Raw genomic sequence first — 24,522 nt, forward strand, 5'->3', positions numbered from 1 at the left:
TGTCTCGCAGCTAGCGCCATATTCTCAGCACCTGATTATTTTACACCTCTAATTTTATTATTATTGTAGAGTAACTTCATCCTTATTATTTATTTATGTTATATTGTTTTTGACATGTTCTTTTGCACTGTACATTGCCAAGGGATTGTCATTGTTTATATTTGTTTTCTAGATCAATTAAAGTTTCATTGTTCATATTTTGTGTTTTGTGTGTCTTCCCTTACTTTACCACAGACAGACAGAAAACAGGCCAGCAGTCTATCTGTTTTTTTGTAAGTGTGACTAGGCATTGACACCTGCCATTGGAGGACTGCCGAACATCTACACTCCAACACTTTCCCGTCACAATAAATATATATATATATATATATATATATATATATATATATATATATATATATATATATATATATATATATATATATATATATATATATATATATATATATGCACAGACTACCCTATTCCAGTAGCTGAAGTTTATAACTTTTTAGACACTCAACCCACCAGGAGACTCGAACACTGGCCAACAAGGTGGCAGTTGCATGCTGTATCCACTAAACCATACTTCAAAGCCATAAAGAGAGGTAGGAATTCTGGGGTATTTAACCAACCAGAACTCCAATCCTCTCCCAGGCAATGAGATAGTGTGGGACCTCTAATGCTCTTTCATCGGTTCCTGTTATATGGGAAAACTCAGTGCCAAATGCTTAATGCACAGACTACCCTATTCCAGTAGCTGAAGTTTATAACTTTTTAGACACTCAAACCCACCAGGAGACTCGAATACTGGCCAACAAGGTGCCTGGGAGAGGATTGGAGTTCTGGTTGGTTAAATACCACAGAATTCCTACCTCTCTTCATGGCTTTGAAGTATGGTGTAGTGGATACAGCATGCAACTGCCACCTTGTTGGCCAGTGTTCGAGTCTCCTGGTGGGTTGAGTGTCTAAAATGTTATAAACTTCAGCTACTGGAATAGGGTAGTCTGTGCATTAAGCATTTGGCACTGAGTTTTCCCATATAACAGGAACCGATGAAAGAGCATTAGAGGTCCTACACTATCTCATTGCCTGGGAGAGGATTGGAGTTCTGGTTGGTTAAATACCCCAGAATTCCTACCTCTCTTCATGGCTTTGAAGTATGGTGTAGTGGATACAGCATGCAACTGCCACCTTGTTGGCCAGTGTTCGAGTCTCCTGGTGGGTTGAGTGTCTAAAAAGTTATAAACTTCAGCTACTGGAATAGGGTAGTCTGTGCATTAAGCATTTGGCACTGAGTTTTCCCATATAACAGGAACCGATGAAAGAGCATTAGAGGTCCCACACTATCTCATTGCCTGGGAGAGGATTGGTGTTCTGGTTGGTTAAATACCCCAGAATTCCTACCTCTCTTTATGGCTTTGAAGTATGGTGTAGTGGATACACCATGCAACTGCCACCTTGTTGGCCAGTGTTCGAGTCTCCTGGTGGGTGAGTGTCTAAAAAGTTATAAACTTCAGCTACTGGAATAGGGTAGTCTGTGCATTAAGCATTTGGCACTGAGTTTTCCCATATAACAGGAACCGATGAAAGAGCATTAGAGGTCCCACACTATCTCATTGCCTGGGAGAGGATTGGAGTTCTGGTTGGTTAAATACCCCAGAATTCCTATCTCTCTTTATGGCTTTGAAGTATGGTGTACTGGATACACCATGCAACTGCCACCTTGTTGGCCAGTGTTCGAGTCTCCTGGTGGGTTGAGTGTCTAAAAAGTTATAAACTTCAGCTACTGGAATAGGGTAGTCTGTGCATTAAGCATTTGGCACTGAGTTTTCCCATATAACAGGAACCGATGAAAGAGCATTAGAGGTCCCACACTATCTCATTGCCTGGGAGAGGATTGGAGTTCTGGTTGGTTAAATACCCCAGAATTCCTACCTCTCTTTATGGCTTGTCTAAAAAGTTATAAACTTCAGCTACTGGAATAGGGTAGTCTGTGCATTAAGCATTTGGCACTGAGTTTTCCCATATAACAGGAACCAATGAAAGAGCATTAGAGGTCCCACACTATCTCATTGCCTGGGAGAGGATTGGAGTTCTGGTTGGTTAAATACCCCAGAACTCCTACCTCTCTTTATGGCTTTGAAGTATGGTGTAGTGGATACAGCATGCAACTGCCACCTTGTTGGCCAGTGTTCGAGTCTCCTGGTGGGTTGAGTGTCTAAAAAGTTATAAACTTCAGCTACTGGAATAGGGTAGTCTGTGCATTAAGCATTTGGCACTGAGTTTTCCCATATAACAGGAACCGATGAAAGAGCATTAGAGGTCCCACATTATCTCATTGCCTGGGAGAGGATTGGAGTTCTGGTTGGTTAAATACCCCAGAATTCATACCTCTCTTTATGGCTTTGAAGTATGGTGTAGTGGATACAGCATGCAACTGCCACCTTGTTGGCCAGTGTTCGAGTCTCCTGGTGGGTTGAGTGTCTAAAAAGTTATAAACTTCAGCTACTGGAATAGGGTAGTCTGTGCATTAAGCATTTGGCACTGAGTTTTCCCATATAACAGGAACCGATGAAAGAGCATTAGAGGTCCTACACTATCTCATTGCCTGGGAGAGGATTGGAGTTCTGGTTGGTTAAATACCCCAGAATTCCTACCTCTCTTCATGGCTTTGAAGTATGGTGTAGTGGATACAGCATGCAACTGCCACCTTGTTGGCCAGTGTTCGAGTCTCCTGGTGGGTTGAGTGTCTAAAAAGTTATAAACTTCAGCTACTGGAATAGGGTAGTCTGTGCATTAAGCATTTGGCACTGAGTTTTCCCATATAACAGGAACCGATGAAAGAGCATTAGAGGTCCCACACTATCTCATTGCCTGGGAGAGGATTGGTGTTCTGGTTGGTTAAATACCCCAGAATTCCTACCTCTCTTTATGGCTTTGAAGTATGGTGTAGTGGATACACCATGCAACTGCCACCTTGTTGGCCAGTGTTCGAGTCTCCTGGTGGGTGAGTGTCTAAAAAGTTATAAACTTCAGCTACTGGAATAGGGTAGTCTGTGCATTAAGCATTTGGCACTGAGTTTTCCCATATAACAGGAACCGATGAAAGAGCATTAGAGGTCCCACACTATCTCATTGCCTGGGAGAGGATTGGAGTTCTGGTTGGTTAAATACCCCAGAATTCCTATCTCTCTTTATGGCTTTGAAGTATGGTGTAGTGGATACACCATGCAACTGCCACCTTGTTGGCCAGTGTTCGAGTCTCCTGGTGGGTTGAGTGTCTAAAAAGTTATAAACTTCAGCTACTGGAATAGGGTAGTCTGTGCGTTAAGCATTTGGCACTGAGTTTTCCCATATAACAGGAACCGATGAAAGAGCATTAGAGGTCCCACACTATCTCATTGCCTGGGAGAGGATTGGAGTTCTGGTTGGTTAAATACCCCAGAATTCCTACCTCTCTTTATGGCTTGTCTAAAAAGTTATAAACTTCAGCTACTGGAATAGGGTAGTCTGTGCATTAAGCATTTGGCACTGAGTTTTCCCATATAACAGGAACCAATGAAAGAGCATTAGAGGTCCCACACTATCTCATTGCCTGGGAGAGGATTGGAGTTCTGGTTGGTTAAATACCCCAGAACTCCTACCTCTCTTTATGGCTTTGAAGTATGGTGTAGTGGATACAGCATGCAACTGCCACCTTGTTGGCCAGTGTTCGAGTCTCCTGGTGGGTTGAGTGTCTAAAAAGTTATAAACTTCAGCTACTGGAATAGGGTAGTCTGTGCGTTAAGCATTTGGCACTGAGTTTTCCCATATAACAGGAACCGATGAAAGAGCATTAGAGGTCCCACACTATCTCATTGCCTGGGAGAGGATTGGAGTTCTGGTTGGTTAAATACCCCAGAATTCCTACCTCTCTTTATGGCTTGTCTAAAAAGTTATAAACTTCAGCTACTGGAATAGGGTAGTCTGTGCATTAAGCATTTGGCACTGAGTTTTCCCATATAACAGGAACCAATGAAAGAGCATTAGAGGTCCCACACTATCTCATTGCCTGGGAGAGGATTGGAGTTCTGGTTGGTTAAATACCCCAGAACTCCTACCTCTCTTTATGGCTTTGAAGTATGGTGTAGTGGATACAGCATGCAACTGCCACCTTGTTGGCCAGTGTTCGAGTCTCCTGGTGGGTTGAGTGTCTAAAAAGTTATAAACTTCAGCTACTGGAATAGGGTAGTCTGTGCATTAAGCATTTGGCACTGAGTTTTCCCATATAACAGGAACCGATGAAAGAGCATTAGAGGTCCCACATTATCTCATTGCCTGGGAGAGGATTGGAGTTCTGGTTGGTTAAATACCCCAGAATTCATACCTCTCTTTATGGCTTTGAAGTATGGTGTAGTGGATACAGCATGCAACTGCCACCTTGTTGGCCAGTGTTCGAGTCTCCTGGTGGGTTGAGTGTCTAAAAAGTTATAAACTTCAGCTACTGGAATAGGGTAGTCTGTGCATTAAGCATTTGGCACTGAGTTTTCCCATATAACAGGAACCGATGAAAGAGCATTAGAGGTCCTACACTATCTCATTGCCTGGGAGAGGATTGGAGTTCTGGTTGGTTAAATACCCCAGAATTCCTACCTCTCTTCATGGCTTTGAAGTATGGTGTAGTGGATACAGCATGCAACTGCCACCTTGTTGGCCAGTGTTCGAGTCTCCTGGTGGGTTGAGTGTCTAAAAAGTTATAAACTTCAGCTACTGGAATAGGGTAGTCTGTGCATTAAGCATTTGGCACTGAGTTTTCCCATATAACAGGAACCGATGAAAGAGCATTAGAGGTCCCACACTATCTCATTGCCTGGGAGAGGATTGGTGTTCTGGTTGGTTAAATACCCCAGAATTCCTACCTCTCTTTATGGCTTTGAAGTATGGTGTAGTGGATACACCATGCAACTGCCACCTTGTTGGCCAGTGTTCGAGTCTCCTGGTGGGTTGAGTGTCTAAAAAGTTATAAACTTCAGCTACTGGAATAGGGTAGTCTGTGCATTAAGCATTTGGCACTGAGTTTTCCCATATAACAGGAACCGATGAAAGAGCATTAGAGGTCCCACACTATCTCATTGCCTGGGAGAGGATTGGAGTTCTGGTTGGTTAAATACCCCAGAATTCCTACCTCTCTTTATGGCTTGTCTAAAAAGTTATAAACTTCAGCTACTGGAATAGGGTAGTCTGTGCATTAAGCATTTGGCACTGAGTTTTCCCATATAACAGGAACCAATGAAAGAGCATTAGAGGTCCCACACTATCTCATTGCCTGGGAGAGGATTGGAGTTCTGGTTGGTTAAATACCCCAGAACTCCTACCTCTCTTTATGGCTTTGAAGTATGGTGTAGTGGATACAGCATGCAACTGCCACCTTGTTGGCCAGTGTTCGAGTCTCCTGGTGGGTTGAGTGTCTAAAAAGTTATAAACTTCAGCTACTGGAATAGGGTAGTCTGTGCATTAAGCATTTGGCACTGAGTTTTCCCATATAACAGGAACCGATGAAAGAGCATTAGAGGTCCCACATTATCTCATTGCCTGGGAGAGGATTGGAGTTCTGGTTGGTTAAATACCCCAGAATTCATACCTCTCTTTATGGCTTTGAAGTATGGTGTAGTGGATACAGCATGCAACTGCCACCTTGTTGGCCAGTGTTCGAGTCTCCTGGTGGGTTGAGTGTCTAAAAAGTTATAAACTTCAGCTACTGGAATCGGGAAGTCTGTGCGTTAAGTATTTGGCACTGAGTTTTCCCATATAACAGGAACCGATGAAAGAGCATTAGAGGTCCCACACTATCTCATTGCCTGGGAGAGGATTGGAGTACTGGTTGGTTAAATACCCCAGAATTCCTACCTCTCTTTATGGCTTGTCTAAAAAGTTATAAACTTCAGCTACTGGAATAGGGTAGTCTGTGCATTAAGCATTTGGCACTGAGTTTTCCCATATAACAGGAACCGATGAAAGAGCATTAGAGGTCCCATACTATCTCATTGCCTGGGAGAGGATTGGAGTTCTGGTTGGTTAAATACCCCCAGAACTCCTACCTCTCTTTATGGCTTTGAAGTATGGTGTAGTGGATACAGCATGCAACTGCCACCTTGTTGACCAGTGTTCGAGTCTCCTGGTGGGTTGAGTGTCTAAAAAGTTATAAACTTCAGCTACTGGAATTGGGTAGTCTGTGCATTAAGCATTTGGCACTGAGTTTTCCCATATAACAGGAACCGATGAAAGAGCATTAGAGGTCCCACATTATCTCATTGCCTGGGAGAGGATTGGAGTTCTGGTTGGTTAAATACCCCAGAATTCATAACTCTCTTTATGGCTTTGAAGTATGGTGTAGTGGATACAGCATGCAACTGCCACCTTGTTGGCCAGCGTTCGAGTCTCCTGGTGGGTTGAGTGTCTAAAAAGTTATAAACTTCAGCTACTGGAATCGGGTAGTCTGTGCGTTAAGCATTTGGCACTGAGTTTTCCCATATAACAGGAACCGATGAAAGAGCATTAGAGGTCCCACACTATCTCATTGCCTGGGAGAGGATTGGAGTACTGCTTGGTAAAATACCCCAGAATTCCTACCTCTCTTTATGGCTTGTCTAAAAAGTTATGAACTTCAGCTACTGGAATAGGGTAGTCTGTGCATTAAGCATTTGGCACTGAGTTTTCCCATATAACAGGAACCGATGAAAGAGCATTAGAGGTCCCACACTATCTCATTGCCTGGGAGAGGATTGGAGTTCTGGTTGGTTAAATACCCCAGAACTCCTACCTCTCTTTATGGCTTTGAAGTATGGTGTAGTGGATACAGCATGCAACTGCCACCTTGTTGGCCAGTGTTCGAGTCTCCTGGTGGGTTGAGTGTCTAAAAAGTTATAAACTTCAGCTACTGGAATAGGGTAGTCTGTGCATTAAGCATTTGGCACTGAGTTTTCCCATATAACAGGAACCGATGAAAGAGCATTAGAGGTCCCACATTATCTCATTGCTTGGGAGAGGATTGGAGTTCTGGTTGGTTAAATACCCCAGAATTCCTACCTCTCTTTTTGGCTTTGAAGTATGGGGGCATTATCATTGTTTAGCCGAAAAAATTCGGCCAAACACGAAAAATTTATAAAAATACTACAACGTTCTGGCAACACCGTGGTGCAAACCGTTTATTGTTATGATAATAAATAACGTAATTAGAGTAAATTTTCCAGCCGCAATTGTCCGAAATCTGGTCCTCGCGGCTCGGGTGCGCCGTAGGGTGATGCGTCATACGTTGTAAGCGTCTAGTATTTCACAATAGAGTGGAAAATATCTTGTTATGCATATACAAATTATAAACACACCCATTGGCAACTGTCTTGTGTGAGTGGGAGGGACGATAAGCCGATTACTGGCTCAGTCACCCCCTCTGTGTTTGTGCAGGCGGTCGTATGCCTGACGCGCTCTCACAGATCGTATTTTCTTGCATATACTGCACAATGGATATAGTATCGGACAAGAAGAAAACTCTAAAGGCAAGAGCTCTATGCGTTAAACAAGTAAAGAAGGAGCGTAAAGCCACACTGAGGCAAAACAAGAGTTCTCTTGAGTGAAGAGAGAGGGAAGCCTCCTGCCCCACAACACACTACCTCGCCTCACTCCCTCACACTCCCAGGCACCCACACCTGTGGAACCTGCCACACCTCTGTGGCACCTGCCACACCTCTGTGGCACCTGCCACACCTCCTGCTGCACCTGCCACTCAAGAGTTCTCTTGAGTGAAGAGAGAGGGCAGCCTCCCGCCCCACAACACACTACCTCGCCTCACTCCCTCACACTCCCAGGCACCCACACCTGTGGCACCTGCCACACCTCTGTGGCACCTGCCACACCTGCTGCACCTGCCACACCACCTGTGGCACCTGCCACTCAAGAGTTCTCTTGAGTGAAGAGAGAGGGCAGCCTCCCGCCCCACAACACACTACCTCGCCTCACTCCCTCACACTCCCAGGCACCCACACCTGTGGCACCTGCCACACCTCTGTGGCACCTGCCACACCTGCTGCACCTGCCACACCACCTGTGGCACCTGCCACTCAAGAGTTCTCTTGAGTGAAGAGAGAGGGCAGCCTCCCGCCCCACAACACACTACCTCGCCTCACTCCCTCACACTCCCAGGCACCCATACCTCCTGTGGCACCTGCCACACCTCTGTGGCACCTGCCACACCTCCTGCTGCACCGGCCACACCACCTGCGGCACCTGCCACACCACCTGCGGCACCTGCCACTCAAGATCTTAGACCTGCAACTCAAGACGTTCTCCCTCTTGATGTTGCAAGTTGTTGCATATTTCAGATCAATTATATTAGGTTAGTATGTATTATTTTTTATATCTTGATACTACATCATAAATAATTGTAAATATAAAGCTGCTGTCTTTATTTTTACTTTTTTTTATTTTTTTTATTTTTTTTTATTTTTATTTTTAATTATTTTTTTTTTATTTTTTATCAGGCGATCTTCATGGAACTTACACACCTTACTGAAGGAATGCCAATCTACAAAGGTGATAATTTTGATTGAAATTGGTCGTTCATCAACCTCAGCCAAAGGTGGCTGAACTTTGACCTTGATTTTTTACAGGTAACTAATTTGCAACTATATGGTTGAATAACTTTTTTATTTATTATTCAATTTACATGGAACTTGCACATTATATGTAGAGTCTATGCCTCTAAAAACCCAAGTTATATATTTCCCCTAAGATCATTTATTGATTTTATATATATTTATAAACATCATTTTGTTGCATAATTTTTTGGGTGAACTTTGAAAATTTGTATTATTGCACTAAATAGGTTTGGGATAATAATGCCACTAGACAACCTTTATTATATAGTATTGTGATAGCTGAGTATCATAGAAATAATTTCAGTTGATATTTGTATTTGTTATATCAACTTTAAAACATGTAAAAAAATGGTTAAAAAAGGTTGTTTTTTTTTCTCCCTCTCTATTTAGGCTGCGATGCTGAAACTTGGACCACTTGCAGCCCTCTTCACGTGTAACACGTCAATAAATATTCATTGCACTAGAACAACTCTTATGAACCCTATCTAATCACCTTTTAATCTGTTTTTCAAGATGAAGACGAATGGTATTTGCAATTATTAATTCAAGTAACTTTCCCACAATAGACGTTAGGCTAATTGGCCGATAGTTTCATGCAAGTGATCTATCTCCTTTCTTAAGTAGCAACCTTCCACGACTCTGGCACTCTGCCTGACTCTAATGATTTATTAAATGTGCTAGACAGTGCTCGCAAAGCTCCTCTTTGCATTCTTTACGCACACTGGCAAACACTTCATTCGACCATGGGAGGATTTGTGCATGTGACCATCGATATCCAAGAAGGGTGCCTCTTTAGTGCAATCTTCGAGTAACACTCTAATTATGCTCTCGGGTTTGTCTAGAGGGGTACAAGCCGGATCACAATACACTCTGTCCATCATCATCCCGATTGTTTCATCCAAGGGCTTGTTGGTAAACAGGACTCCACATCAAGTGGGGCTCTTATCCCTGTGGCCCATGCTCCCAGTAAGAAGTCAACCAATTCCATTAGAGTCTTCTGGCTGAAAGCACAAGGCACATAAGGAGTCTGCAGGAAGTTGAGTCGCTTGGCCAGTCTGTATGTGGTGTGGGTATCTGGCTAATGATTGCCAAAGTGGATTTCCGGGTTTGTAGGTCTTAATATTCCCATAAGCATAACCAGGCTTGTATTCCCTGGTAACCTTTAACAGGTGGCGTTCAGATTTCTTGGTGTTCACAGTTTCACAAAAGTAGTTGCACAAAGTGCACCTACTTCATGCTACAGACCAATAGAGAGCCAATATCGACGAAGACCTCTGTCCCCAAATCGAACAAAGCCTCGACGAACTTGCAGATCGACATCGCCACAACACCGAAACCAGGATCATCAAGAATCTGACAACGTCATTCAGAGGACCTAAGGCGGGTCCTCGGTCTAGAGATTGCTTCTTAAATCTTGCTTGAATCAACCTGACTGAGGACCAAATCACTCTCTTAAATCAGGATATAAACTGACACGTTATGTCCAGATCAAGTGAGATGGCCCGGAATGTGGAGTTGGAGATCCTGTTGGACGACATATTCGACCTCGAGACGCAAACGAAGGTTACCACTAAAGACACCTTGCAAGCGAACTTTATTGTGGATGGAGGAGAGATTTGAGGTAACTACAGAAGCACCATGCTGTCCCCTGAGCTCAAAGCGGCAAATAAGGGCCTTCGTGAAAGTAAGGAGATAGTCGTTAGGAGAGGTGACAAGTCGCCAATATACATTATTCTTAAAAAAGACGAATATGTGGCAAAAAATGTCCAGAGACATTGCAATAGCCATACACAGAATCAGACCTAGTTACAGGTGCTACTGGGAGATAATAAACCCGATAGTTAAAGAGTGTCATATCTGTGGAACAGAAGTTTGAGGCGCCACTATTGCACTACTTACTGGAAAGTGATGCTACTGAAGCCCTGCGCATCAAACTCAACATTAATCCAACGACAGCAGCTGGATTAGATGCACATTCCACAGCGACTACAATGATTAGAAAAGCCGTTGAGGAATGGGACTCACTAGTGAACATTCTGCATTTACATCCACCACCAAGATATTGTTATTAAAACAAGACTAAAACTAGTGCACTAAAACAGAAGCGAAAAAAGAAACAGGGAAAAACGAGGAAACCCCACCTCCATTTAAAACTTTGATCCAAATTTTACAGTAACAAGGTTATCACAAATAACCGAACTCAATTACGGGCTCACCATAGCTCGTGCTACGTGGACATTTCATTCTGAGTAGCTAAATCTAAATCAACAACAACAATGACCAAAATAAACCTCACCCTCTCAGACCAAACTAAATTCCAAAGGGTCATGAGGGACACAACAGCCGAATTGAAAACGAAGGTAAACAGATTGATTGAAACTGTGAATGCCAAGAAATCTGGACTCCACCTGCCAAATGTTACCGGGAAATACAAGCCCGGTTATGCTTATGGGAATGTCAAGAGCCACGAACCCGCTTCAACCAACCATCAGCCAGATACCCCACACTTACATACAGACTAGCCAAGGCACTAAACTGTCTGCTGGCTCCTTATGTGCCTTGTGCTTTCAGCCTGAAGTCTCCATTGGAATTTGTTGACTTGTTGCGGGGAACATGGGCCACAGGGATGAGAGCTTCTCTGGATGTGGTGTCGCTGTTTACCAAAGTGCCCGTGGATGAAACGATCGGGATGATGATGGACAGTGTATCATGATCCGGCTTGTACCCCTCTAGACATACCTGAGAGCATACTAAGGAAGTTACTCGATGCTTGCACTAGAGAGGCACTCTTCTTGAGTCCCGATTGTAAAATGTATAAATAAGTGGATGTGGTTGCCATGAGTTCTCCCTTAGGTGTCCTGTTCACGAATTTTTGCATGGGTACCATAGAGCAGAGGGTCTTAGTTGACAGGGACTTAAAACCTACTATATACTGAAGGTATAATGACAACACATTTACGCAGGTTCCTGATGTCAGACGTTTGCAGTAGGTGAAGGAGGCATTCTAGCAAAATTTCGTGTTAAGCTTTGCTTATGAGATGGAGAGTGATAGGAAGCAGCCCTTTCTAGATATAACAGTCACGGAAAAGAATGGAGGCTTTCACACTGCAGTCTACACTAAGGAAACTAGCATTAGGCCTATGCCTTAATGCAAACAGTGACTGCCCCCACAGGTACAAACAGTGTTGTCATCGCCTTCGTCGACCGAGCTCTAACTCACGGCTCAGGGTGGAAGCAGGTCGACAAGGAACTCTGTAGAGTTAGGAAGATCTTAGTCAACAATGGGTTCTCTAACAGTTTTGTTGAAGACGTATTAGATTGTTTTACAGGAACTTCTTCTCCACGGCCTATAAAATCGAGTAAAGAGTCCTGAAAGATATTATTGAAAGAAACTTTATCCCCACAGACACCAATCAGAAGATGGAACTAACAATTTACTACAAAAACAAGAAGACTGCAAGCCTGTTTATGAAAAACTCTCCAGACACCAAGAAAAGCACCTTTAAAAAGACTAACGTCGTCTATGCCTTCACATGCCCACTTAGGGACTGTCAGTCTTAACGATCTTAGTATATAGGCAAGACAACAACGTCTCTTTCTCTAGGCGATTAACAATGCACAAACAACAGGGCTCTACCAAGGAACATATAATCTCCACACACAACCAGATCATCACCAGAGTCATCTTGACAAGTAACAAAGAAATAATCGACAGATATAACGACAGCAGAAGAGTGGACATCTGTTAGGCACTACATATTAAGAAGTCCTGACCAGCAATTAACAACCAGCTGACAAACAATTACATTCTACCCAGAGCCAACGCAGACACAGCATCTAATGACCCTACTATTACCCCCCTGATCCATTTATTCATTGATACCCTTTGATCCATTTATTCATTGATATATTTAATACCCCCTTGTTACTGGGATTTATCCTCCACCTTACCCAAAGAGAATATATTCCGATGGTAAACACGGTAAAATTGTCTTTGAAAATGTAAGATGTACCTTGCGAAATGCATCCCAAGGCGTCAGACTATAGTAAAGTGTAAAAATGAACATTGGATAATTAATTTTTCAACTTGACAGTGAAAAAAACGTAAGAAATATGGAGAAGATGTGTGTAAGAATAATAAATTTTACTCTTTCAGTCATATTTTAGAACAGATGTTTGCAAGAAATAGTGCTACACATACACACACACACACACACACACACACACACACACACACACACACACACACACACACACACACACACACAAACACACACAATAGGGGCCTCGTAGCCTAGTGGATAGCGCGCAGGACTCGTAATTCTGTGGCGCGGGTTCGATTCCCGCACGAGGCAGAAACAAATGGGCAAAGTTTCTTTCACCCTAAGTGCCCCTGTTACCAAGCAGTAAATAGGTACCTGGGAGTTAGTCAGCTGTCACGGGCTGCTTCCTGGGGTGTGTGTGTGTGGTGTGAAAAAAAAAAAAAGTAGTTAGTAAACAGTTGATTGACAGTTGAGAGGCGGGCCGAAAGAGCAAAGCTCAACCCCAGCAAAAACACAACTAGTAAACACACCCACACACACACACAAACACACACACACACACACACACACACACACACAAACACACACACACACACACACACACACACACACACACAAACAGACACACACACACACACACACACACACACACACACACACACACACACACACACACACACACACACACACACAAACACACACACACACACACACACACACACACATCAGACTACTAATCATGGGAGACTTCAAAGATGGGAATATAGATTGGGGAAACAGAGACCCACATGGAGGCCCAGACACTTGGAAAGCTAAGCTGCTGGATGTGGCAACAAGAAACTTTCTAAGTCAACACTTCAAGGACCGACAAGAATGAGAGGAGGGGATAAACCAGCCTTACTTGATCTGATATTTACGCTAAATGAGTCGGATATAAGGGAGATTAAGTTGGAAGCCCCCTTGGGAATGAGTGATCATAGTGTACTGAGCTTTGAGTACCTGGTTGAGCTATGAATTATCACCCCCAAAAAAGAACTGGGAAACAAAGGGCTGGCGTACCGAAAGGGAAACTATGAGGAGATGAATAAATTCCTATGGGATATACATAGGGACACAGAACTCGGAACCAAGTCCGTACAAGACATGATAGACTATGTCACCCAAAAATGTCAGGAGGCTGTAAGCAGGTTTGTCCCAGCCCGACAGGAAATAACAGAGAAGCAAAGGAAGAATCCGTGGTTTAATAGGGAATGTATGAAAGCAAAGGAGCTGAACAAAAGGGCATGGAGGAACTTCCGTAATAACAGAACACCAGAAAGTAGAGAGTGATACCAGAGAACCAGGAACGAGTATGATAGTGTGAGAAGAGCTACTGAGAAAAGGTATGAAAATGATATAGCTAATAAAGCCAAGACCGAACCAAAGCTACTACACAGTCACATCAGGAGGAAGACAACAGTGAAGGAACAGGTGATGAAACTTAGGGTGGGCGAGGACAGGTACACAGAGAATGACAAAGAGGTGTGTGAAGAACTCAACAAAAGGTTCCAGGAGGTCTTTACAATAAAACAGGGAGAAGTCACGGCGCTAGAAGAGGTGGCAGCAAACCAGGAGACCTTGGAAAGGTTCGAAATTACAGGAGATGAGGTCAAAAAGCTCCTATTGGAGCTGAATGTGAGAAAAGCTGTTGGGCCAGACGGAATCTCACCATAGGTATTGAAAGATTGTGCAGGAGCACTTTGCTTGCCACTCTCCATAGTGTATAGTAGGTCACTGGAAACGGGGGACCTACCAGAAATATGGAAGACTGCTAATGTAGTACCAATATACAAAAAGGGTGACAGACAAGAGGCACTGAACTACAGACCAGTGTCCTTAACTTGTATACCATGCAAGGTGATGGACAAGATTGCGTGAAAAAACCTAGTAACACATCTGGAGAGAAGAGACTTCGTGACAACCCATCAACATGGGTTCAGGGAGGTTAAATCTTGCCTTTCAGGCTTGATAGAATTCTACGATCAGGTGACAACGATTAAGCAAGAAAGAGAAGGATGGGCGGACTGCATTTTTTTGGACTGTCGGAAAGCCTTTGACACAGTACCCGATAAAAGGTTGATGAATAAGCTGGAGAAACAGGCAGGAGTAACTGGTAGGGCGCTCCAGTGGATAAAGGAGTACCTAAGCAATAGGAAGCAGAGAGTTACAGTGAGGGGTGAGACCTCAGAATGGCGTGAAGTCACCAGTGGGGTCCCACAGGGCTCTGTGCTTGAACCTATCCTGTTTTTGAAATACGTAAATGATCTCCCAGAGGGTATAGACTGGCCAACAAGGTGCCTGGGAGAGGATTGGAGTTCTGGTTGGTTAAATACCCCAGAATTCCTACCTCTCTTTATGGCTTTGAAGTATGGTGTAGTAGATACAGCATGCAACTGCCACCTTGTTGCCCAGTGTTCGAGTCTCGTGGTGGGTTGAGTGTCTAAAAAGTTATAAACTTCAGCTACTGGAATAGGGTAGTCTGTGCATTAAGCATTTGGCACTGAGTTTTCCCATATAACATGAACCGATGAAAGAGCATTAGAGGTCCCACACTATCTCATTGCCTGGGAGAGGATTGGAGTTCTGGTTGGTTAAATACCCCAGAATTCCTACCTCTCTTTATGGCTTTGAAGTATGGTGTAGTGGATACAGCATGCAACTGCCACCTTGTTGGCCAGTGTTCGAGTCTCCTGGTGGGTTGAGTGTCTAAAAAGTTATAAACTTCAGCTACTGGAATAGGGTAGTCTGTGCATTAAGCATTTGGCACAAAGTTTTCCCATATAACAGGAACCGATGAAAGAGCATTAGAGGTCCCACACTATCTCATTGCCTGGGAGAGGATTGGAGTTCTGGTTGGTTAAATACCCCAGAATTTCTACCTCTCTTTATGGCTTTGAAGTATGGTGTAGTGGATACAGCATTCAACTGTCACCTTGTTGGCCAGTGCTCGAGTCTCCTGGTGGGTTGAGTGTCTAAAAAGTTATAAACTTCAGCTACTGGAATAGGGTAGTCTGTGCATTAAGCATTTGGCACTGAGTTTTCCCATATAACAGGAACCGATGAAAGAGCATTAGAGGTCCCACACTATCCCATTGCCTGGGAGAGGATTGGAGTTCTAGTTGGTTAAATTCCCCAGAATTCCTACCTCTCTTTATGGCTTTGAAGTATGGTGTAGTGGATACAGCATGCAACTGCCACCTTGTTGGCCAGTGTTCGAGTCTCCTGGTGGGTTGAGTGTCTAAAAAGTTATAAACTTCAGCTACTGGAATAGGGTAGTCTGTGCGTTAAGCATTTGGCACTGAGTTTTCCCATATAACAGGAACCGATGAAAGAGCATTAGAGGTCCCACACTATCTCATTGCCTGGGAGAGGATTGGAGTTCTGGTTGGTTAAATACCCCTGAATTCCTACCTCTCTTTATGGCTTGTCTAAAAAGTTATAAACTTCAGCTACTGGAATAGGGTAGTCTGTGCATTAAGCATTTGGCACTGAGTTTTCCCATATAACAGGAACCGATGAAAGAGCATTAGAGGTCCCACACAATCTCATTGCCTGGGAGAGGATTGGAGTTCTGGTTGGTTAAATACCCCAGAATTCCTACCTCTCTTTATGGCTTTGAAGTATGGTGTAGTGGATACAGCATGCAACTGCCACCTTGTTGGCCAGTGTTCGAGTCTCCTGGTGGGTTGAGTGTCTAAAAAGTTATAAACTTCAGCTACTGGAATAGGGTAGTCTGTGCATTAAGCATTTGGCACTGAGTTTTCCCATATAACAGGAACCGATGAAAGAGCATTAGAGGTCCCACATTATCTCATTGCCTGGGAGAGGATTGGAGTTCTGGTTGGTTAAATACCCCAGAATTCCTACCTCTCTTTTTGGCTTTGAAGTATGGGGGCATTATCATTGTTTGGCCGAAAAAATTCGGCCAAACACGAAAAATTTATAAAAATACTACAACGTTCTGGCAACACCATGGTGCAAACCGTTTAATGTTATGATAATAAATAACGTAATTAGAGTAACTTTTCCAGCCGCAATTGTCCGAAATCTGGTCCTCGCGGCTCGGGTGTGCGCCGTAGGGTGATGCGTCATACGTTGTAAGCGTCTAGTATTTCGCAATAGAGTGGAAAATATCTTGTTATGCATATACAAATTATAAACACACCCATTGGCAACTGGCTTGTGTGAGTGGGAGGGACGATAAGCCGATTACTGGCTCAGTCACCCCCTCTGTGTCTGTGCAGGCAGTCATATGCCTGACGCGCTCTCACAGATCGTATTTTCTTGCATATACTGCACAATGGATATAGTATCGGACAAGAAGAAAGCTCTAAAGGCAAGAGCTCTACGCGTTAGCCAAGTAAAGAAGGAGCGTAAAGCCACACTGACGCAAAACAAGAGAACTCTTGAGTGAAGAGAGAGGGCAGCCTCCCGCCCCACAACACACTACCTCGCCTCACTCCCTCACACTCCCAGGCACCCACACCTGTGGCACCTGCCACACCTCTGTGGCACCTGCCACACCTGCTTGCACCTGCCACACCACCTGTGGCACCTGCCACTCAAGAGTTCTCTTGAGTGAAGAGAGAGGGCAGCCTCCCACCCCACAACACACTACCTCGCCTCACTCCCTCACACTCCCAGGCACCCATACCTCCTGTGGCACCTGCCACACCTCTGTGGCACCTGCCACACCTCCTTCTGCACCTGCCACAGCACCTGCGGCACCTGCCACACCACCTGCGGCACCTGCCACACCACCTGCGGCACCTGCCACTCAAGATCTTAGACCTGCAACTCAAGACGTTCTCCCTCTTGATGTTGCAAGATGTTGCATATTTCAGATCAATTATATTAGGTTAGTATGTATTATTTTTTATATCTTGATACTACATCATAAATAATTGTAAATATAAAGCTGCTGTCTTTATTTTTATTTTTTTTTATTTTTTTTATTTTTTTTTTTATTTTTTTTTTTTAATTATTTATTTTTTTTATTTTTTATCATGCGATCTTCATGGAACTTACACACCTTACTGAAGGAATGCCAATCTACAAGGGTGGTAATTTTGATTGAAATTGGTCGTTCATCAACCTCAGCCAAAGGTGGCTGAACTTTGACCTTGATTTTTTACAGGTAACTAATTTGCAACTATATGGTTGAATAACTTTTTTATTTATTATTCAATTTACATGGAACTTGCACATTATATGTAGAGTCTGTGCCTCTAAAAACCCAAGTTATATATTTTCCCCTAAGATCATTTATTGATTTTATATATATTTATAAACATCATTTTGTTGCATAATTTTTTGGGTGAACTTTGAAAATTTGTATTATTGCACTAAATAGGTTTGGGATAATAATGCCACTAGACAACCTTTATTATATAGTATTGTGATAGCTGAGTATCATAGAAATAATTTCAGTTGATATTTGTATTTGTTATATCATCTTTAAAACATGTAAAAAATGGTTAAAATTTTTTTTTTTTTTCCTCCCTCTCTATTTAGGCTGCGATGCTGAAACTTGGACCACTTGCAGCTCTCTTCACTTGTAACACGTCAATAAATTTTCATTGCACTAGAACAACTTTTATGAACCCTATCTAATCCCCTTTTAATCAGTTTTTCAAGATGAAGACGAATGGTATTTGCAATTATCAATTCAAGTAACTTTCCCACAATAGACGTTAGGCTAATTGGCCGATAGTTTCATGCAAGTGATCTATCTCCTTTCTTAAGTAGCAACCTTCCACGACTCTGGCACTCTGCCTGACTCTAATGATTTATTAAATGTGCTAGACAGTGCTCGCAAAGCTCCTCTTTGCATTCTTTACGCACACTGGCAAACACTTCATTCGACCATGGGAGGATTTGTGCATGTGACCATCGATATCCAAGAAGGGTGCCTCTTTAGTGCAATCTTCGAGTAACACTCTAATTATGCTCTCGGGTTTGTCTAGAGGGGTACAAGCCGGATCACAATACACTCTGTCCATCATCATCCCGATTGTTTCATCCAAGGGCTTGTTGGTAAACAGGACTCCACATCAAGTGGGGCTCTTATCCCTGTGGCCCATGCTCCCAGTAAGAAGTCAACCAATTCCATTAGAGTCTTCAGGCTGAAAGCACAAGGCACATAAGGAGTCTGCAGGAAGTTGAGTCGCTTGGCCAGTCTGTATGTGGTGTGGGTATCTGGCTAATGATTGCCAAAGTGGATTTCCGGGTTTGTAGGTCTTAATATTCCCATAAGCATAACCAGGCTTGTATTCCCTGGTAACCTTTAACAGGTGGCGTTCAGATTTCTTGGTGTTCACAGTTTCACAAAAGTAGTTGCACAAAGTGCACCTACTTCATGCTACAGACCAATAGAGAGCCAATATCGACGAAGACCTCTGTCCCCAAATCGAACAAAGCCTCGACGAACTTGCAGATCGACATCGCCACAACACCGAAACCAGGATCATCAAGAATCTGACAACGTTATTCAGAGGACCTAAGGCGGGTCCTCTGGATTAGATGCACATTCCACAGCGACTACAATGATTTGAAAAGCCGTTGAGGAATGGGACTCACTAGTGAACATTCTGCATTTACATCCACCACCAAGATATTGTTATTAAAACAAGACTAAAACTAGTGCACTAAAACAGAAGCGAAAAAAGAAACAGGGAAAAACGAGGAAACCCCACCTCCATTTAAAACTTTGATCCAAATTTTACAGTAACAAGGTTATCACAAATAACCGAACTCAATTACGGGCTCACCATAGCTCGTGCTACGTGGACATTTCATTCTGAGTAGCTAAATCTAAATCAACAACAACAATGACCAAAATAAACCTCACCCTCTCAGACCAAACTAAATTCCAAAGGGTCATGAGGGACACAACAGCCGAATTGAAAACGAAGGTAAACAGATTGATTGAAACTGTGAATGCCAAGAAATCTGGACTCCACCTGCCAAATGTTACCGGGAAATACAACCCCGGTTATGCTTATGGGAATGTCAAGAGCCACGAACCCGCTTCAACCAACCATCAGCCAGATACCCCACACTTACATACAGACTAGCCAAGGCACTAAACTGTCTGCTGGCTCCTTATGTGCCTTGTGCTTTCAGCCTGAAGTCTCCATTGGAATTTGTTGACTTGTTGCGGGGAACATGGGCCACAGGGATGAGAGCTTCTCTGGATGTGGTGTCGCTGTTTACCAAAGTGCCCGTGGATGAAACGATCGGGATGATGATGGACAGTGTATCATGATCCGGCTTGTACCCCTCTAGACATACCTGAGAGCATACTAAGGAAGTTACTCGATGCTTGCACTAGAGAGGCACTCTTCTTGAGTCCCGATTGTAAAATGTATAAATAAGTAGATGTGGTTGCCATGAGTTCTCCCTTAGGTGTCCTGTTCACGAATTTTTGCATGGGGACCATAGAGCAGAGGGTCTTAGTTGACAGGGACTTAAAACCTACTATATACTGAAGGTATGTTGACAACACATTTACGCAGGTTCCTGATGTCAGACGTTTGCAGTAGGTGAAGGAGGCATTCTAGCAAAATTTCGTGTTAAGCTTTGCTTATGAGATGGAGAGTGATAGGAAGCAGCCCTTTCTAGATATAACAGTCACGGAAAAGAATGGAGGCTTTCACACTGCAGTCTACACTAAGGAAACTAGCATTAGGCCTATGCCTTAATGCAAACAGTGACTGCCCCCACAGGTACAAACAGTGTTGTCATCGCCTTCGTCGACCGAGCTCTAACTCACGGCTCAGGGTGGAAGCAGGTCGACAAGGAACTCTGTAGAGTTAGGAAGATCTTAGTCAACAATGGGTTCTCTAACAGTTTTGTTGAAGACGTATTAGATTGTTTTACAGGAACTTCTTCTCCACGGCCTATAAAATCGAGTAAAGAGTCCTGAAAGATATTATTGAAAGAAACTTTATCCCCACAGACACCAATCAGAAGATGGAACTAACAATTTACTACAAAAACAAGAAGACTGCAAGCCTGTTTATGAAAAACTCTCCAGACACCAAGAAAAGCACCTTTAAAAAGACTAACGTCGTCTATGCCTTCACATGCCCACTTAGGGACTGTCAGTCTTAACGATCTTAGTATATAGGCAAGACAACAACGTCTCTTTCTCTAGGCGATTAAAAATGCACAAACAACAGGGCTCTACCAAGGAACATATAATCTCCACACACAACCAGATCATCACCAGAGTCATCTTGACAAGTAACAAAGAAATAATCGACAGATATAACGACAGCAGAAGAGTGGACATCTGTTAGGCACTACATATTAAGAAGTCCTGACCAGCAATTAACAACCAGCTGACAAACAATTACATTCTACCCAGAGCCAACGCAGACACAGCATCTAATGACCCTACTATTACCCCCCTGATCCATTTATTCATTGATACCCTTTGATCCATTTATTCATTGATACCCTTTGATCCATTTATTCATTGATATATTTAATACCCCCTTGTTACGGGATTTATCCTCCACCTTACCCAAAGAGAATATATTCCGATGGTAAACACGGTAAAATTGTCTTTGAAAATGTAAGATGTACCTTGCGAAATGCATCCCAAGGCGTCAGACTATAGTAAAGTGTAAAAATGAACATTGGATAATTAATTTTTCAACTTGACAGTGAAGAAAAACGTAAGAAATATGGAGAAGATGTGTGTTAGAATAATAAATTTTACTCTTTCAGTCATATTCTAGAACAGATGTTTGCAAGAAAGAGTGCTACACATACACACACACACACGCACACACACACACACACACACACACACACACACACACACACACACACACACACACACACACACACACACACACACACACACACACACACACACACACACACACACAAACACACACAATAGGGGCCTCGTAGCCTGGTGGATAGCGTGCAGGACTCGTAATTCTGTGGCGCGGGTTCGATTCCCGCACGAGGCAGAAACAAATGGGCAAAGTTTCTTTCACCCTAAGTGCCCCTGTTACCTAGCATTAAATAGGTACCTGGGAGTTAGTCAGCTGTCACGGGCTGCTTCCTGGGGGGTGTGTGTGTGTGTGGTGTGAAAAAAAAAAAAAGTAGTTAGTAAACAGTTGATTGACAGTTGAGAGGCGGGCCGAAAGAGCAAAGCTCAACACTCGCAAAAACACAACTAGTAAACACACACACACACACACACACACACACACACACACACACACACACACACACACACACACACACACACACACACACACACACACACACACACACACACACACACACAAACACACACACACACACACACAGTTTCAAGTGTAGATATGACAGAGCCCGATAGGCTCAGGAATCTGTACACCTGTTGATTGACGGTTGAGAGGCGGGACCAAAGAGCCAGAGCTCAACCCCCGCAAACACAACTAGGTGAGTACAACTAGGTGAGTACACACACACATCAGACTACTAATCATGGGAGACTTCAACCATGGGAATATAGATTGGGGAAACAGAGACCCACATGGAGGCCCAGACACATGGAAAGCTAAGCTGCTGGATGTGGCAACAAGAAACTTTTTAAGTCAACACGTCAAGGACCGACAAGAATGAGAGGAGGGGATAAACCAGCCTTACTTGATCTGATATTTACGCTAAATGATTCGGATATAAGGGAGATTAAGTTGGAAGCCCCCTTGGGAATGAGTGATCATAGTGTACTGAGCTTTGAGTACCTGGTTGAGCTATGAATTATCACCCCCAAAAAAGAACTGGGAAACAAAGGGCTGGTGTACCGAAAGGGAAACTATGAGGAGATGAATAAATTCCTATGGGATATACATTGGGACACAGAACTCGGAACCAAGTCCGTACAAGACATGATAGACTATGTCACCCAAAAATGTCAGGAGGCTGTAAGCAGGTTTGTCCCAGCCCGACAGGAGATAACAGAGAAGCAAAGGAAGAATCCGTGGTTTAATAGGGAATGTATGAAAGCAAAGGAGCTGAACAAAAGGGCATGGAGGAACTTCCATAATAACAGAACACCAGAAAGTAGAGAGTGATACCAGAGAACCAGGAACGAGTATGATAGTGTGAGAAGAGCTGCTGAGAAAAGGTATGAAAATGATATAGCTAATAAAGCCAAGACCGAACCAAAGCTACTACACAGTCACATCAGGAGGAAGACAACAGTGTAGGAACAGGTGATGAAACTTAGGGTGGGCGAGGACAGGTACACAGAGAATGACAAAGAGGTGTGTGAAGAACTCAACAAAAGGTTCCAGGAGGTCTTTACAATAAAACAGGGAGAAGTCACGGCGCTAGAAGAGGTGGCAGCAAACCAGGAGACCTTGGAAAGGTTCGAAATTACAGGAGACGAGGTCAAAAAGCACCTATTGGAGCTGAATGTGAGAAAAGCTGTTGGGCCAGACGGAATCTCACCATGGGTATTGAAAGAGTGTACAGGAGCACTTTGCTTGCCACTCTCCATAGTGTATGGAGAGTGGCAAGTAGGTCACTGGAAACGAGGGACCTACCAGAAATATGGAAGACTGCTAATGTAGTACCAATATACAAAAAGGGTGACAGACAAGAGGCACTGAACTACAGACCATTGTCCTTAACTTGTATACCATGCAAGGTGATGGACAAGATTGTGTGAAAAAACCTAGTAACACATCTGGAGAGAAGAGACTTTGTGACAACCCATCAACATGGGTTCAGGGAGGTTAAATCTTGCCTTACAGGCTTGATAGAATTCTACGATCAGGTGACAAAGATTAAGTAAGAAAGAGAAGGATGGGCGGACTGCATTTTTTTGGACTGTCGGAAAGCCTTTGACACAGTACCCCATAAAAGGTTGATGAATAAGCTGGAGAAACAGGCAGGAGTAACTGGTAGGGCGCTCCAGTGGATAAGGGAGTACCTAAGCAATAGGAAGCAGAGAGTTACAGTGAGGGGTGAGACCTCAGAATGGCGTGAATTCACCAGTGGAGTCCCACAGGGCTCTGTGCTTGAACCTATCCTGTTTTTGATATACGTAAATGATCTCCCAGAGGGTATAGACTCATTCCTCTCAATGTTTGTTGACGACGCCAAAATTATGAGAAGGATTAAGACAGAGGAGGACAGCTTGAGGCTTCAAGAAGACCTGGACAAGCTGCAGGAATGGTCGAACAAATGGCTGTTAGAGTTTAACCCAAGCAAATGTAATGTAATGAAGATAGGGGTAGGAAGCAGGAGACCAGATACAAGGTATCATTTGGGAGATGAGATACTTCAAGAGTCAGAGAGAAAGACCTGGGGGTTGATATCACGCCAGACCTGTCCCCTGAAGCTCATATCAAGAGGATAACATCAGCAGCATATGCCAGGTTCGCTAACATAAGAACGGCCTTTAGAAACTTGTGTAAGGAATCTTTCAGAACATTATATACCACATATGTCAGACCAATCCTGGAGTATGCGGCTCCAGCAAGGATTCCATATCTAGTCAAGCATAAGACTAAACTGGAAAAGGTTCAAAGGTTTGCCACCAGACAAGTACCCGAGCTGAGAGGTATGAGCTACGAGGAGAGACTACGGGAATTAAACCTCCCTTCGTTGGAAGACAGAAGAGTTAGGGGGGGGACATGATCACCACATTCAAGATTCTCAAGGGAATCGACAGAGGGGGGTATTTTGATAAAGACAGGCTATTTAACACAAGGGGCACATGCACTAGGGGACACAGGTGGAAACTGAGTGCCCAAATGAGCCACAGAGATATTAGAAAGAACTTTTTTAGTGTCAGAGTTGTTGACAAATGG

General features: G+C 43.5%; 2 long non-coding RNA genes across 2 annotated transcripts; both read left to right on the plus strand.

The window, feature by feature from the left end:
- The first annotated feature begins 8,211 nt into the window (after positions 1–8,211).
- On the plus strand, positions 8,212–9,081 carry LOC138367015 (uncharacterized). Its single transcript, XR_011229286.1, has 3 exons — positions 8,212–8,350; positions 8,496–8,624; positions 9,003–9,081. It is a non-coding gene; the product is annotated as an uncharacterized lncRNA (long non-coding RNA).
- An 8,612-nt stretch (positions 9,082–17,693) lies between these two features.
- Positions 17,694–18,287, plus strand: LOC138367016 (uncharacterized). The gene is made up of 2 exons (XR_011229287.1): positions 17,694–17,831; positions 18,209–18,287. It is a non-coding gene; the product is annotated as an uncharacterized lncRNA (long non-coding RNA).
- Positions 18,288–24,522: the final 6,235 nt, after the last annotated feature.

The sequence above is a fragment of the Procambarus clarkii genome, chromosome 21 (genome assembly GCF_040958095.1).
Source record: "Procambarus clarkii isolate CNS0578487 chromosome 21, FALCON_Pclarkii_2.0, whole genome shotgun sequence".
Classification (NCBI taxonomy): Eukaryota; Metazoa; Arthropoda; class Malacostraca; order Decapoda; family Cambaridae; genus Procambarus; species Procambarus clarkii.